General features: G+C 44.6%; 1 long non-coding RNA gene across 2 annotated transcripts in view; it reads right to left on the bottom strand.

The window, feature by feature from the left end:
• Window positions 1-235: 235 nt before the first annotated feature.
• Window positions 236-14,666, bottom strand: part of LOC125392372 (uncharacterized) — a 35,556-nt gene continuing 21,125 nt past the window's right edge. The window contains exons 4-5 of one of the 2 annotated variants that reach the window (XR_015004714.2): window positions 1,457-1,818; window positions 236-1,350 (exon numbers count right to left, since the gene is read on the bottom strand). This is a non-coding gene — a long non-coding RNA (uncharacterized LOC125392372). The remainder of the gene's footprint in view (window positions 1,351-1,456; window positions 1,819-14,666) is intronic. The other variant, XR_015004716.2, reaches the window with a different exon arrangement.

Consider the following 14,666-nt stretch of genomic DNA (forward strand, 5'->3'; position numbering starts at 1 on the left):
GTATGCACATTAAAACAGTAGAAATGAGGTCAGTCTTTCTCTCTTGCTTGGAAAGCTCTCATGAGCACACAAGCCAAGTGCTGTGGCTGCCAGGGTCCCCTGCCCTGGCCTCTACGGAGTCCTCAAGCTGAGGGATGGAAACCCGTGCATTGGAATATGAAATACTTGGGTTTGCAGAGGGAGAGATGCGCACACAGCAGCCTGGCAGTGTAAAGAGCCCTAGCCCCCGCACTCTCGACGTCTGGAGAACTGGTCAGGTTTAAGCAGATGGACCAAAGAAAGCCCAGAATAAATGCATATCCAGGACTCTTATATATTTATATGGAGTATAATTTAATATTAATCACCTGTAATGACAAATTGCCTTTTGTTTCTACCGAAAGGAAAGATTAGCTTCTGCACGTAACGATAGTTTAGTGGCTAAGAGCTGAATTTCTGCCCAAGTTTAACTCTCAAGTCTTCATCTGAACAACTTCAAAGCATCAATTTTCCTCATCCATAATCTGAGTCCCACAAATGAGTCTATTTCACTGAGACATAGCAAGATTTAAGTAAGAGGGTGTGTACAGAACCGTGGAGCAGCTCTCGACACAGAGCAATTGATGCTGGCCATTGGTTACTCCCCCTAAAATAGTATTCAAATGAGTGCTTGGGGCCCACCATAATTATTTATCTCCTTGTTCTGTCCAAACATTTATTGACAATGAAGAGGCACCTCTTCTGTTTCCTCGATGACAATTAATGCCAAAAGCCTATGGGTAAATTATCGGAAATTTTTAATGACAATCATAAACCTCATTTTTTATGTGGGAGCCTCCAATTACATCAACTCAACAAAGACCCAATAAGCCCAGACGAAGCACTCCTTAGCAGTTAGGACAGGAACGTAAGCGAAGATCAGCCCTCTGCCCACCAGCGGCCCTCTGTTAGTTCCTCATGAGGCTCTGGGTAGACTCCTTCTGCATGGTCCAGTTTCCAGTGGAGGCAGCCAATCCTCGGCATCCTTGGCTTGTAGCTACGCTGCTCCAGCATCTGCCTCTGGCATCACAGGATGCTCTCCTTGTATGTATCTTCATATCACCTTAAAAGGTTGCCAATCAGGTTGGATGAAGGACTGCACTGATGACCTCCTATTAACTTGGTAATCTCTGCAAAGCTGCTTTCAAGTATAGACATACTCCCGGGAGTTAAGAATTCAGGACGCATTTTGGAAGAATGACCACAGCAAACCTGCATTGTCTCCTGGTTTCCCCAAGCGGTTTTGATAAAATTCAAACTGTTTCCTTGAGAAGCAGCATCACCTCCTCCAACAGGGCCACACCTCCTAATCCTTTCCAAACAGTTCTCCAACTGGAACCCAAGTATGCAGACATATGAGCCTAAGGGGGCCATTCTCATTCAAACCGCCTCAGCCCCCATCCCAAACCAGCTCCTGTTCAATCCCTCTAGCACCTACCTTTCAAACACACGAAGTCCTATTTTGTTCTTGTCTCTCTGTCACCATGCTGAGTCTGTCTCTTCTGTAGGCAGTGCCCCCTCACCCCAGCTCTCAGGTGGCTTCTTCCATGTCATGTCTGTGTGCATTGCTCTCATGGTGCCTACCACAATGTATGATGATCTTCTCACTCCTGATGTGGATGCATGGTTTACCTCTTCCATGGGACTGTGGCACCATGGAGTTCACCACCATGACTGCCTTGCTTAATGTGGTACTCAACTCTGAGTGTGATGGCCTGAGTCAGTTATCCCAGCAATCAGTAGGCTAAGGCAGGTGGATCATCGTGAGCTCCAGGTTGTTCTGAGCTATGGTATAAGATCCTGTTGAAAGAAAGAAAGAAGAAAGAAGGGAAGGGGGGAGGAGGAAGGGGAAGGAAAGGAAGGAAAGAACATGTTATCTGGAACATACTGGCATTCAATAAATGTCTGATGGGTGAAGCACTAGTGGTACTAGAAGCAACAGGAAGCATGTTTGCCTACACCCAATTGCAATCCTGTCCGAGGAGCTACCAAAAAAACAATCATTTAATAATATTTTGAGTCTTTAATTTGTATGTCCCAAAGTTCCGGAAAATACACACACACAAAATCATAATTTATGTCCTTACTGTATTATAAAACTGTCTGAAGTTTCCATAATCTAGTTACAATCTAGGTAGGGGAGAAAATATGGACACAACCAAAATACAAGGTGTATATTGGAGGTGTTTGCTGCCGCTTGCCAAATCACCGAGCAGACATCAAATCCACGCACACTGGTGAGAGCTGCGACTGTTACAGAGGGCTCCACCCAGGAGAAGGCCCCAGAGAAGGAGCTGTGGGAGCGGCAGGTGCCGAGCTGTTCACGGTAAGAACTCCTGTTACACGAGAAACAACAGGACCATGAGTGGAGGTGTGGGTGGTGAAGATGGCTGAGGAGGGCCGGTGTAAAGCACTTGCTACTCAAAGCCTGAGGACTGTAGTGCACACCCTGGAGCCACAGAAAGGGGGAAGGAGAGAACCAGCTCCACACAGCTGTTCTTTGACCACACATATGCACTGTGGTACTAGTAGCACCTGCACACAGAGATACACACACATGCATGCACACACATATACATGAACACGCACATACACACACACATACACATACGCACATATAGAAAGGTGGAAGGAGAGAACCAGCTCCACGGTGCTGTTCTTTGACCACACATATGCACTGTGGTACTAGTAGCACCCGCACACACACACACACACACACACACACACACACACATACACACACATGCATGCACACACACATACACACACACACATGAACGCACACATACACATATACACATATAGAAAAGTGGAATGAGAGAACCAGCTCCACGATGCTGTTCTTTGACCACACATATGCACGGTGGTACTGATAGCACCTACACACACACACACACACACACATGAATAAAGATAGAATGGATGGAAGATGTTCTCTGCACAAAGGAATGAAAGGTACTCCAAACACCGAAGGGAGCCAGGAGGTGGTAGTTGGGGCCTGTAATTCCAGCACTTGGATGGTGGAGGCAGAAGAATCAAGAATTTAAGGCCAGCCACTCTGTGATACATGAGACCTTATCTCAACAAGCTAAAAACAAAATAGGAGACAACAGCTTTTACAAGCCAAACACTGTAGACCTAAGTTTCTGTCCCGCCTGGTCCCACAGTCATTCAGTCCCAAAAGAAACACACAGAGGCTTATGTTAATTATAAACTCTTTAACCTATTGGCTCAGGCTTCTTATTAACTTGCTCTTACAACTTAAAATAATTCTTGTCTATGTTTAGCCACATGGCTTGGTACCTTTTCTCAGTGAGGCATTCTTGCTTCCTCTATGGCTTCCTGGTGACTACGTCGCTCTGCTTTTCCTCTTCTCAGAATTCTCCTAGTCTGGTTGCCCCACATATACTTCCTGCCTGGCTACTGGCCAATCAGTGTTTTATTAAACCAATATGAGTGACAAATATTTACAGTGTACAGGAGCATTATCTCACAGCAAAACACAACTTAAAGACAGAAAAGATGAAGTAATGGGTATTGTGGTAAAGCATTTTCCTGCCAGAATCTTAGAGTGCTAAGCAACCAGTCTATGCTCACAAGTTTCTTTTAAAATCATATAAACTACAGAGAAAGGCCCAGTTCAAAGTCCCCCTCCCTCCTTCAGTACAGCCCTTGTACCAGTGCGCAGGGGAAGAATATAAAACTACACCCTTGCCCAACCTGCAGCAATTGTGCAGTTATCCCCAGCTCCCCAGACAAGCAGAGGCCCGTGTGCGTCAGCTTCACAGCCACTACCCAGCCACACCTCCTTTCTTCTCTTCCTCAGGGGTCAGTCCTGAGTGGTCTTTAATAAATTCCATGCATGATGGCCTCCTGCCTCCCAGGGAATCCAATCAAGAATCAATCACTTTCATACCCCACTACTCAAACTTTTAATGATATCCTAAACTGATATGGAAAATATGTTTAAATTTAAAATTTAACTATTTTGGACCAAGAAATTTGACCGTAAAAATGTCTTACCAAGATGGTGTTAAGTTCACTCCAGCAGAGAAGGGAGACTGGTGAGAAGAAAAGTCTAATTTAAAATTTTAATATCTGGGTGCTATCCAGGGCAGACTGTCCCGGAAGAGAGCACATCCCCCCCCCAGCTTCTTCGGCAGGGTCTTCGGTGTTCCAATGGACTCTTCCCTGCCCCCACTGTCGCCCTTTTGTCTCCTGTGTCCTTGGAATATCAGCTGTCCCTATTTCAGGGATGAGGAGTTCTATCCAGAGAGGTGAGTGGGTGCTAGCTGGGGCAGGTTGTCCTGGAAGAGAGCACAGCACCCCCCCAGCTTCTGCAGCAGGGTCTTCGGTGTTCCACTGGACTCTTCCCTGCCCCCACTGCCGCCCTTTTGCCTCCAGTGTCTTGGAATACCAGCTGTCCCTATTTCAGGGCTGAGTTTATCCAGAGGGGTGAGTCTGGGCTATCGAGGCAGACTGTCCTGGAAGAGAGCACAGCCTTCCCCCTCAGCTTATGCTGCAGGATCTTCTGAGTTCCACTCGACCCTACCCTGCCACCAAGGTCGTCCTTCTGTCTCCTGTGTCCTTGGAATACCAACTATCCCTACTTCAGTGCTGAGGAGTTCCATCCAGAGAGGAAGAGATGGGCAGGCGCCAATGCAAGAATTCCTCCAACAACCTGCAAGGCAACATGACATCACCAGAATCCAGGGATCATGAAACTAGAAGAATTGAACATCCTACTCCAGAAGAAATAGAAGAAATCGACTCTAAGCAGAACTTTATGAAAATAATAGAGGAGCTTAAACAGGAGGTGAAAATCTGCCGTAAAGAAATGGAAGATAAGTATAACAAAAAGTTTGAAGAAATGAGTAAATCCATAAATGAAACCCTGGGAAACCAAGAAAAAACAATCAAACAGGTAATGGAAACAGTTCAAGATTTGAAAATTGAAATAGAGGCAATGAAGAAAACACAAACTGAGGGCCGGCTGGCTATGGAAAATCTAGGTAAACGAACAGAGACTTCAGAAACAAGCATAACCAATAGAATACAAGAGATAGAAGAATGAATCTCAGACTCTGAAGACACCATAGGGAAATCAGAGAAACATCACTTTTCACGATAGCCACAAATAGCATAAAATATCTTGGGGTAACTCTAACCAAGGAAGTGAAAGACCTATTTGACAAGAACTTTAAGTCTTTGAAGAAAGAAATTGAGGAGGATACCAGAAAATGGAAAGACCTCCCCTGCTCTTGGATTGGGAGGATCAACACAGTAAAAATGGCAATTCTACCAAAAGCAATCTATAAATTCAATGCAATCCCCATCAAAATCCCATCAAACATCTTCACAGACCTTGAGAGAACAATAATCAAGTTTATATGGCAAAACAAAAAACCCAGGATAGCCAAAGCAATCTTATACAATAAAGGAACTTCTGGAGGCATTACCATCCCGGACTTCAAACTCTATTACAGAGCAACAATATTGAAAACAGCTTGGTATTGGCATAAGAACAGTGAAGTTGACCTATGGAATCGAATAGAAGACCCAGATATTAACCCACAAATGTATGAACACCTGATTTTCGACAAGTGAGCTAAAGGTATACAATGGAAGAAGGAAAGCTTCTTTAACAAATGGTGCTGGCATAACTGGATGTCAACCTGTAGAAGAATTAAAGTAGATCCATATCTATCACCATGCACAAAACTCAAGTCCAAATGGATTAAAGACATCAACATTAATCTGACCACTTTGAACCTGATAGAAGAGAAAGTGGGAAGTAGTCTACAAGATATAGGCACAGGAGACCACTTCCTAAGTAGAAACCCAGTAGCACAGACAATAAGAGAATCAGTGAATAAATGGGACCTACTGAAACTGAGAAGCTTCTGTAAAGCAAAGGACACTGTCAGTAAGACAAAAAGGCTACCTTCTGACTGGGAGAAGATCTTCACCAACCCCTCATCAAAGGTCTGATCTCCAAAATATACAAAGAACTCAAGAAACTAGACACTAAAACTCTAATTAACCCAATTGAAAAATGGGGTACTGAACTGAACAGAGACTCCACAACAGATGAACTTTGAATGGCCAAAAGACACTTAAGGTCATGCTCAACCTCCTGAGTGATCAGGGAAATGCAAATCAAAACAACTTTGAGATACCATCTTACACCTGTCAGAATAGCTAAACTCAAAAGCACCAATGATAGCCTATTCTGGAGAGGATGTAGAATGAGGGGAACACTCATCCATTGTTGGTGGGAATGCAAACTCGTGCAGCCACTGTGGAAATCAGTGTGGCGGTTTCTCAGGAAACTGGGAGTCAACCTCCCTCAGGACCCAGCAATTCCACTCCTGGGAATATACCCTAGAGATTCCCTAACATACTACAAAAGCATTTGTTCTACTATATTCATAGCTGCACTATTTGTAATAGCCAGAACCTGGAAACAACCTAGGTGCCCCACAATAGAAGAATGGTTAAAGAAGGTGTGGAACATATACACATTAGAGTTTTACTCAGCGGTAAAAAACAATGACATCTTGAATTTTGCATGCAAATGGATGGAAATAGAAAACGCTTTACTGAGTGAGGTAACCCAGACCCAAAAAGAGGAATATGGTATTTACTCACTCATAAGTGGATTCTAGCCATAATTAAAGGTCTTTGAGCCTATAATTCGTGATCCTAGAGAAGCTAAATAAGAAGGTGAACCTGAAGAAAATCATATAGTTTTTCCTCCTGGATATTGGAAGTAGACAAGATTGCCAGGCAAACTTGGGTGCATGGGGGGTGGGGGGTGGAAGTAAGGGGAGATGGTTAGAGGGAAGGGAGAGGGAGAGGATTGGGGATGGCTTGGGGGAATGGGAGGGGGGAGGGAGGAAGGATGGTTATGGGAGCAGGGAGGTAATATCTCACCTAAGGGAGCCATTTTAGGGTTTGCAAGAGACTTGATTCTGGAGGGGTTCTCAGGCCCAAGGAGAGGTCCCCAGATTGTTCCCTGGGCAGCAGAGAAGAGGGTGCCTGAACTGGCCTTGGCCCATAACCATACTGATGAATATTTTGCATATCACCATAGAACCTTCATCTGGCGATGGATGGAGATAGAGACAGAGACACACATTGGAATACTGGACTTAACTCCCTAGGTCCAAATGAGAAGCAGAAGGAGGGAGAATGTGAGCAAGGAAGGTGGGATCAGAGGGAACCTTCATCTGATGATAGATGGAGATAGAGACGGAGACCCATATTGGAGCACTGAACTGAGCCCCCAAGGTCCAAATGAGGAGCAGAAGGAGGGAGAACATGAAAAAGGAAGTCGGGACTGCGAGGGGTGCGTTCACCCACTGATACAAGGGGAATGATCTAATGAGAGCTCACCAAGATCAGCTGGACTGGGACTGAACAAGCATGTGATCAAACCAGATTCTCTGAATGTGGCTGACATGGGGGCTGACTGAGAAGCCATTGACAATGGCACTGGATCTTGTTTCGTCTGCATGTACTGGCTTTTTGGGATCCTAGTCTGTTTGTATGCTCACCTTCCTAGACCTGGAGGGTGGGGGGAGGAGCTTGAACTTCCCACAGGCCAGGAAACCCTGACTGCTCTTAGAACTGGAGAGGGAGGAGGAGAGGGAATGGGGTGAATGGGAGGTCATGGGGAGGAGAAGAGGAAGTGGAAATTTTTATAAATAAATAAATAAGTAATTTTTAAAAAGACACATTTTTATTAAATTGTACAAAGTATTATTCAGACTTTTCTGTAAAAAGAAATCCATAGTAATTTTTCCATTAAAGCAAGAACAACATTAAAAAAAATTAATATCTGATGTAAGTGGGCTTTCTGTCTATGTGTTATTTTCATTGGTCAATAAAGAGACTGCCTTGGCCCTTTGATAGGACAGAAAATTAGGTAGGTGGAGTAAACAGAACAGAATGCTGGGAAGAGGGCAATAAGGCAGACACCATGGAACTAGCCACCAGGTCAGACATGCTGAATCTTTTCCAGTAAGCCACCACCTCGTGGTGCTACACAGATTATTAGAAATGGGTTAATCAAGATGTGAGAGTTAGTCAGTAACTAACTCTCTAGAGATAACGAGCCAGGCAGTGTTTAAATGAATACAATTTGTGTGTTGTTATTTCCAGGGATAAGCTAGCCGTGCGGGAGCTGTGCGGGACCAAAAGCAGGCCTGCCCGCACCTCCTCACTACAATATCCATTCAAAATAAGACAAATTTCCACATACCTTGAGGGGAAATACAACTTTTTTTAAAGTCTGAAATTTTATTCAGAGTGGTTTACATGCATAAATCCATATCAATACTTCTTTGAAAAGAAACCAAAAAAAAGTCAAGTATCTTTGCATCAAATTCAAATATACCAAGTTTATATTTGTCAAATCTAAGCTAGAAGCAAAATTTATGGAACTCCAGAATACAGTTTTCACAGCCAATCAAAGTGGTTTTAAGGCTGACTGAGAAGATTTCTCTAGGTTGTTATGTATTGTTCGTTCGCAAATTTAAATGTACCACACGTGGGAATTAGCAACTTTGGTAATGGACTATTGATAACAGCTTCCATTAAGACATCAAGGAGTAATTAAAAATACATGTGCACGTGGTCAATATGTATATTATCCCATGTCCTCTACAGTCATCGATGTGCTCGAAATGCAAACCACATGTTAGGTGTTTTCCCTGTGATCAAAATCTTCACACGGATCAGTCGCCGTACTTATGGCCTGAGTGATGGCTACCTGAGGGCACAAATACTGTCACTTTACAGTTGGTGAGCACGGGCACCCTCTGTTCATTGGTGTAGACTAACATTTGCCAACCTCACTTCACGCTGTGACCTTCCAAGGCAGCAGCAGAAGTGGCTCCAAGCACGGATGTGGCAGGCAAGCTGGCTGAGCCCAAGGTCTGGCCATCCATTTTCTCCCTGTGTGACCGCAGGTAAATGAGGGCATTTGCTGCTCCATTCTTTGATGGTAAGGTCTGGTCTCATGGGGTGGCTGTGAGAATTAAATCCATTACTACACATAGAAGCCTCAGGACTGTGCTTGGGTATAAGCAGCAATCGCTGCCCTTAACAAAGCCAGAGCTTACTGTCTACTGCTTACAATGAGTTTCTCTGTGAGCGACATCCACAGGCAGGCCAAGCACTCGGCCCTGCTCTTGGGAAGGCTAATTGGGATGGGTAGTCAAGTTCCCTTGCAATGGAATTAGGTGAACCAGGGTAGTCATCAGGTACTGCCCTATCTCAGCAGACAACTCAGTCATTCGTATCTTACAGTAATGAGCATTCCAGAAGGCCACTTCTAGATTGCCATGGAGTAAATTCACTGGATGAGTCTCTGGAGAAAAGCAGCAAAGATGGCTAGAAAAATACCATCAGATTTACCTCCTTAAGTGTATTGTGGGACTAAGCAAGAGGAAGGAAAAGGGTAATTGGGTAGCATGACCCAGCTGTATCCATCTTCCCCTAATCAACTGGACTCACCAGGAAGACCCTGCTTGTTGCCAGCAGAGAAGCTGATAGAAGAACCAGTTGGCAGCCCCAGGCCAGACTAGTATTCAGCAGCCTGTTTTAGGCACAGATTAAAGGAAGAGACCTAAACACTAGGACTCAAGGAATAACCTTAGTGATTTTTTTAGTCAAAATTATTAGTGCTGGAGAGTTCTTTTAGTTAAGTGCCTGCCATGTGAGCATGGGATGTGAGCTCGACTCCCAGAACTCATAAGGATTGCCAGATGCAGTGGTGCCTGATTGCAATCCCAGAAATACGGAGCCATCCTAACCCTGTTGGTGAGTGTTAGGCCTGTGAGAAACTCTGTCTTACAAACAAGATGGATTGCCCCTGAGTGCCATGACACCTCGGGGTGACCATTAGCTTCCACGTGCATGTGTGCACACACACAAACATACACATTCACCCTTGCTCACACGAACACGCAAACACACACACAAACACACACACAGGCAAGCACGCAAATGCAAAAAATTTATTTAGGGTTTCTCTGTTGTTTTAGAGCCTGTCCTGGAACTCACTCTGTAGACCAGGCTGGCCTCAAATTCACAGAGATCCGCCTGTCTCTGCTTCCCAAGTGCTGGGATTAAAGGCGTGTGCTACTACCACCCAGTCAAAAAATTAAAATTATTTTAGAAGTTCCTTTGGGAACAAAATAATAAAATTGTAAACAAAGATAGGCTATTGCTATTTGTTTGATTTGCAGCTCAAACAAAGACAGTAAAGTCTTAGGTAAATGTATTTATGAGAACAGATAATGCATTATCAATGTGATGGAGAAAATCATGTTATTTTCTCTAGGATATTAGACCATCAGCTAAGATGGCATACGTTTATAATAAAACGTCTCCTGACAAAACAGTGCCACCCCAAAGGGCAGAGACAGAAGTCCTACACCAGACAATGAATGAACGATATGTGTCCAGAGGGTTCTTGGTCCTGCCAGGAGCAAGGGAACTGTGAGCCACGGCTGCCTTGCTTCCACACCGACAGGAACTCTTGGCTGGTACTGAGATATAAGAAGGGAAATGCGCAAGAAAGAATACGAAGGAACTAGGCAAAGCTCGTTTTCCAGACTGTGATGTTTGACAAAGAGTCATCGGCTATTTAGATGTTCATGCAAATGTGCATTTCAAATAGACAGGATTAAAGTCAGTTAATTAAGCTAATCCCATTGTTGTCTTATACACATCTCAGTGGTTTCATGAAAAAAAAATGTTTCTCATAAGGCTAATTAATAGAGAGCAGGTGCAGTCATTGGGAAACCAATTGCAGAGAGATGCCCCCGTACACAGCATATGACTTCCAAAGACAGCAGGGCGTGAACACCCACAGCACTCCAGGAACGGAGGCTTTAAGGATGGTGGTCCCAAGCCAGAACCCAGTGAGGTGAATAGACTCTTGTTCACACTGCATGCCAGAGTCAGTCACGTGGGGCAACAGCTGATTGGAGGGAGAGCTGGAGTGTGGAGGGAAAGGGGAACAGCTTCAACAGAAAGCAAGGCTATCTGCTACACCTACTGATTCATTAAAAAAAAAAATGGCGACAAAGACAGCATGGAACTGGTAGACATGGTCGGAACACAGCAGAGTGCTGAAGGCAGCCTACTCTAGAGAAGGAAACCTGACTCATGATGGAGGGGAAGGCAGACCATGAAGATCTTGGGCACAGAGACCAGCATTTAAAAACTAGGTCGAATCCATACCTCCACCATACAAGAAAACCGTTAGAGATGAAAGCACACAGGTAAACAATAGAGTTAAGTGTAAAACCAAACCTTTGGGGGAGCATGGCTGTGCTCTTTGTCAGCATGACACAAGCCAGAGTCATTTGAGGAAGAAAGCTGGACTGGGAAAACAGGGTTGGGCTGTAGGCACTGTGCTTGTGGGGCTGAAGTGGGAGAGCCTAGCCCATTGTGAGTGATGCTACCCTAGCTGGGCTGTCCAGAGATGGATAAGGAAACACATTAAGCAATCTGCAAAACAAGTTTTCTCCTGTCTCCAGTTCCTGCCTGCAGGTTCCTTCTCTGTGTTCCTGTACTGACTTCCATGAGTGATGGAGCATGATCCAAAAGTTGTATGATTAAGCCTTTCCTCCCTACATTGCTTTCTGTCATGGCATTTTATCAAAATAATAGGAAGCAGACTAAGACAATAGTACAAAACATCTTTGAGGTAGGGCAAGAGACCTTAGATGCTTAAAAGGGAACTCGGAGGCTTAAGGGGAAAAATTGACAAATTTAACTCTTTTAAAAATGAGACTTTCAGAGGCCTGGAGAGATGGCTCAGCAGGTGAGGGCACTGTCAGATCTCAGAGGCCTGGAGAGACGGCTCAGCAGGTGAGGGCACTGTCAGATCTCAGAGGCCTGGAGAGATGGCTCAGCAGGTGAGGACACTGTCAGATCTCAGAGGCCTGGAGAGACGGCTCAGCAGGTGAGGGCACTGTCAGATCTCAGAGGCCTGGAGAGACGGCTCAGCAGGTGAGGACACTGTCAGATCTCAGAGGCCTGGAGAGACGGCTCAGCAGGTGAGGACACTGTCAGATCTCAGAGGCCTGGAGAGACGGCTCAGCAGGTGAGGACACTGTCAGATCTCAGAGGCTGGAGAGACGGCTCAGCAGGTGAGGGCACTGTCAGATCTCAGAGGCTGGAGAGACGGCTCAGCAGGTGAGGACACTGTCAGATCTCAGAGGCCTGGAGAGACGGCTCAGCAGGTGAGGGCACTGTCAGATCTCAGAGGCCTGGAGAGACGGCTCAGCAGGTGAGGGCACTGTCAGATCTCAGAGGCCTGGAGAGACGGCTCAGCAGGTGAGGGCACTGTCAGATCTCAGAGGCCTGGAGAGATGGCTCAGCAGGTGAGGACACTTGTCTGGAAGCCTGACTCTCATGGAAAGTAGAAAATTGATGTGACCTCTGACCTCTACATACATGTCATGGTACACATGTACCTGAACAACTGCCCTACAAACACGGGCACACGCAAATAATAAATAAAAGTAAAATTTGCAAAAGAGACTTTCCATGTATGCAGAAGCACTAAAAGGACACGAGATGGCACGAGCCAAAGGAGACACTTATGCATTTACAAGAGATAAAAGCTTAGTATTTGAATATGTAAAGAATGCCTGTAGCTCAATGTGAAAAGAAAAAGCAACCCAATATTAGAGAGAGTGAGAGACCTGAAAAGGCGTTCATAGGAGACAAAACAATGGGCAAAATCCACCACTTTCTTTAAAAATTAGAAAAGTTCACATTGACATCACAATAAGACAGTCATGATGTCACACACCCCCACCCCAGCACTCAGGAGGTGCAGGCAGCAAGAGCAGGCATTTGAAAGCCGCCTGAGCTCCACAGTGAGATCTGTCTCAAAAAATATCAGCCTATCAATCCAGCACAGGCTGGGGTTGTTGCTCAGTGGTAGAACACATGGCTGACGTGCACAAGTTCACATCTATCACGTCCCACGTGTTGAACAAGAAATTTGGTAGCATCCAATTGCAGGGAGTTTAAATTGGCACCATTACCTTAGAAAACTTTGGGGAGTATCTTGTAAAGCAGAGGACGTGCAACAGAAAAGGCCTGAGGTGGAACGCTAAGCCCACCTTACCAGTGATTGGCATCAGCTGAGACTGATAAACGTGCAACAGAGCCACTTGTATCAGCCACTTGCACCAGTGACCTAGGTGAATGTCATTAAATACACAAGGGTGGTAGTGGGGTTGGGTGAGTGGCGTGGAAATCAGTTTCTGGGCTCCAAGCCTGTCTCTGACCACTTAGTAACTCTCACCCCTGAGCAAGGAAACTCTCAAGGTCTATGTTTCACCACCTATAAATGCAGACAGTAGGGATGAATATCTAGAGAGTATCCTTGTCGTTAGGATTACTAACTCAATAAAAACTGTAGTAGAGATGAAGACAAAGGAAGGCCACGGTGACCCATCCTGGAGTGATCTCTGCTCGCACACTTAGACTTCACTACTATTTAGTTTTACTGTCCTCTCAGAACTAGGATGGAGCCACAAGTGTGGCCCAGGAAAAGCCAGACTTGGCAAATTTGTTTTTCTTAGCTAGAACATGGTGTGGTCTTGACAATTTCACCTAAGTTAGGAAAAGAATCTCATAAATCCTATGTCCAGTTTCCGAGCATAAATGGAGAAAATGAAGTCACTGCTATTTTCAAAGCTAATTGCTAGTAAAACATTCACATTTCCTCTCTAGTGAAATTAAACTCTGCTTTGAAATAAAGGTCTCTGGGAGAACCATTCAACAAAACCTTGATTCCAAGCAGGGATATTTTTCCTTTGGTACAGAACACACTGTACCTTAGCCAGAAAACAACTAATTTAATTTTAAAGGAGAGACAGTTAAAGAATATAACTGCTGAGCACATTCAAAAATATCTATACCACATCATTAAAAAGAAAGGGGCATGTGTGAGCACCTCCACTTTGAAGGTTTGAGCATATCAGAGATCCTTAAAGATTGTGTGTGTGTGCATGTGTATGTATATGTGTGTATAGTGTGTGTGTGATGGTATGTGTGTGTGGTGTGTGTGCATGTGTGTGTATATGTACATGTGTGTATGGTGTGTATGGTGGTATGTATGTGTATGGTGTGTGTGTGCATGTGTGTGTATGGTGTGTGTGTCTGTGTGTATATGATGGTGTGTGTGTATGGTGTATATATGGTGTATGTGTGCGTACGGTATGTGTGTGTGATTGTGTGCTTCTATGTATGTATTGTGTGTGTGATGGTGTGTGTATGATGTGAATGTGTGTGTGCATATGTGTGTGTGGTGTGTATGTATATGTGTACATACATATGTGTGTATGTGTGAGATGGGGTGTGTGTGTATGATGTGTGATATGGGATTCCCCTCTGTATGCTGTGAATATCATTGGTTAATAAAGGAACTGCTTTGGTACTCTAGGAGAGCTATAGGGGAACAGAGCTAGATGGGGAAAACTAAACTGAATGCTGGGAGAAAGGAGGCAGAGACAGACACATCAGAACCTTGCCAGTAGATCATGAGCCTCATGGTAAAATATAAAATACTGGAAATGAGTTAATACTAGATGTAAGAGCTAGCTAGCAAT

This window comes from Myodes glareolus, chromosome 12, assembly GCF_982192425.1.
Source record: "Myodes glareolus chromosome 12, mMyoGla1.1, whole genome shotgun sequence".
Classification (NCBI taxonomy): Eukaryota; Metazoa; Chordata; class Mammalia; order Rodentia; family Cricetidae; genus Myodes; species Myodes glareolus.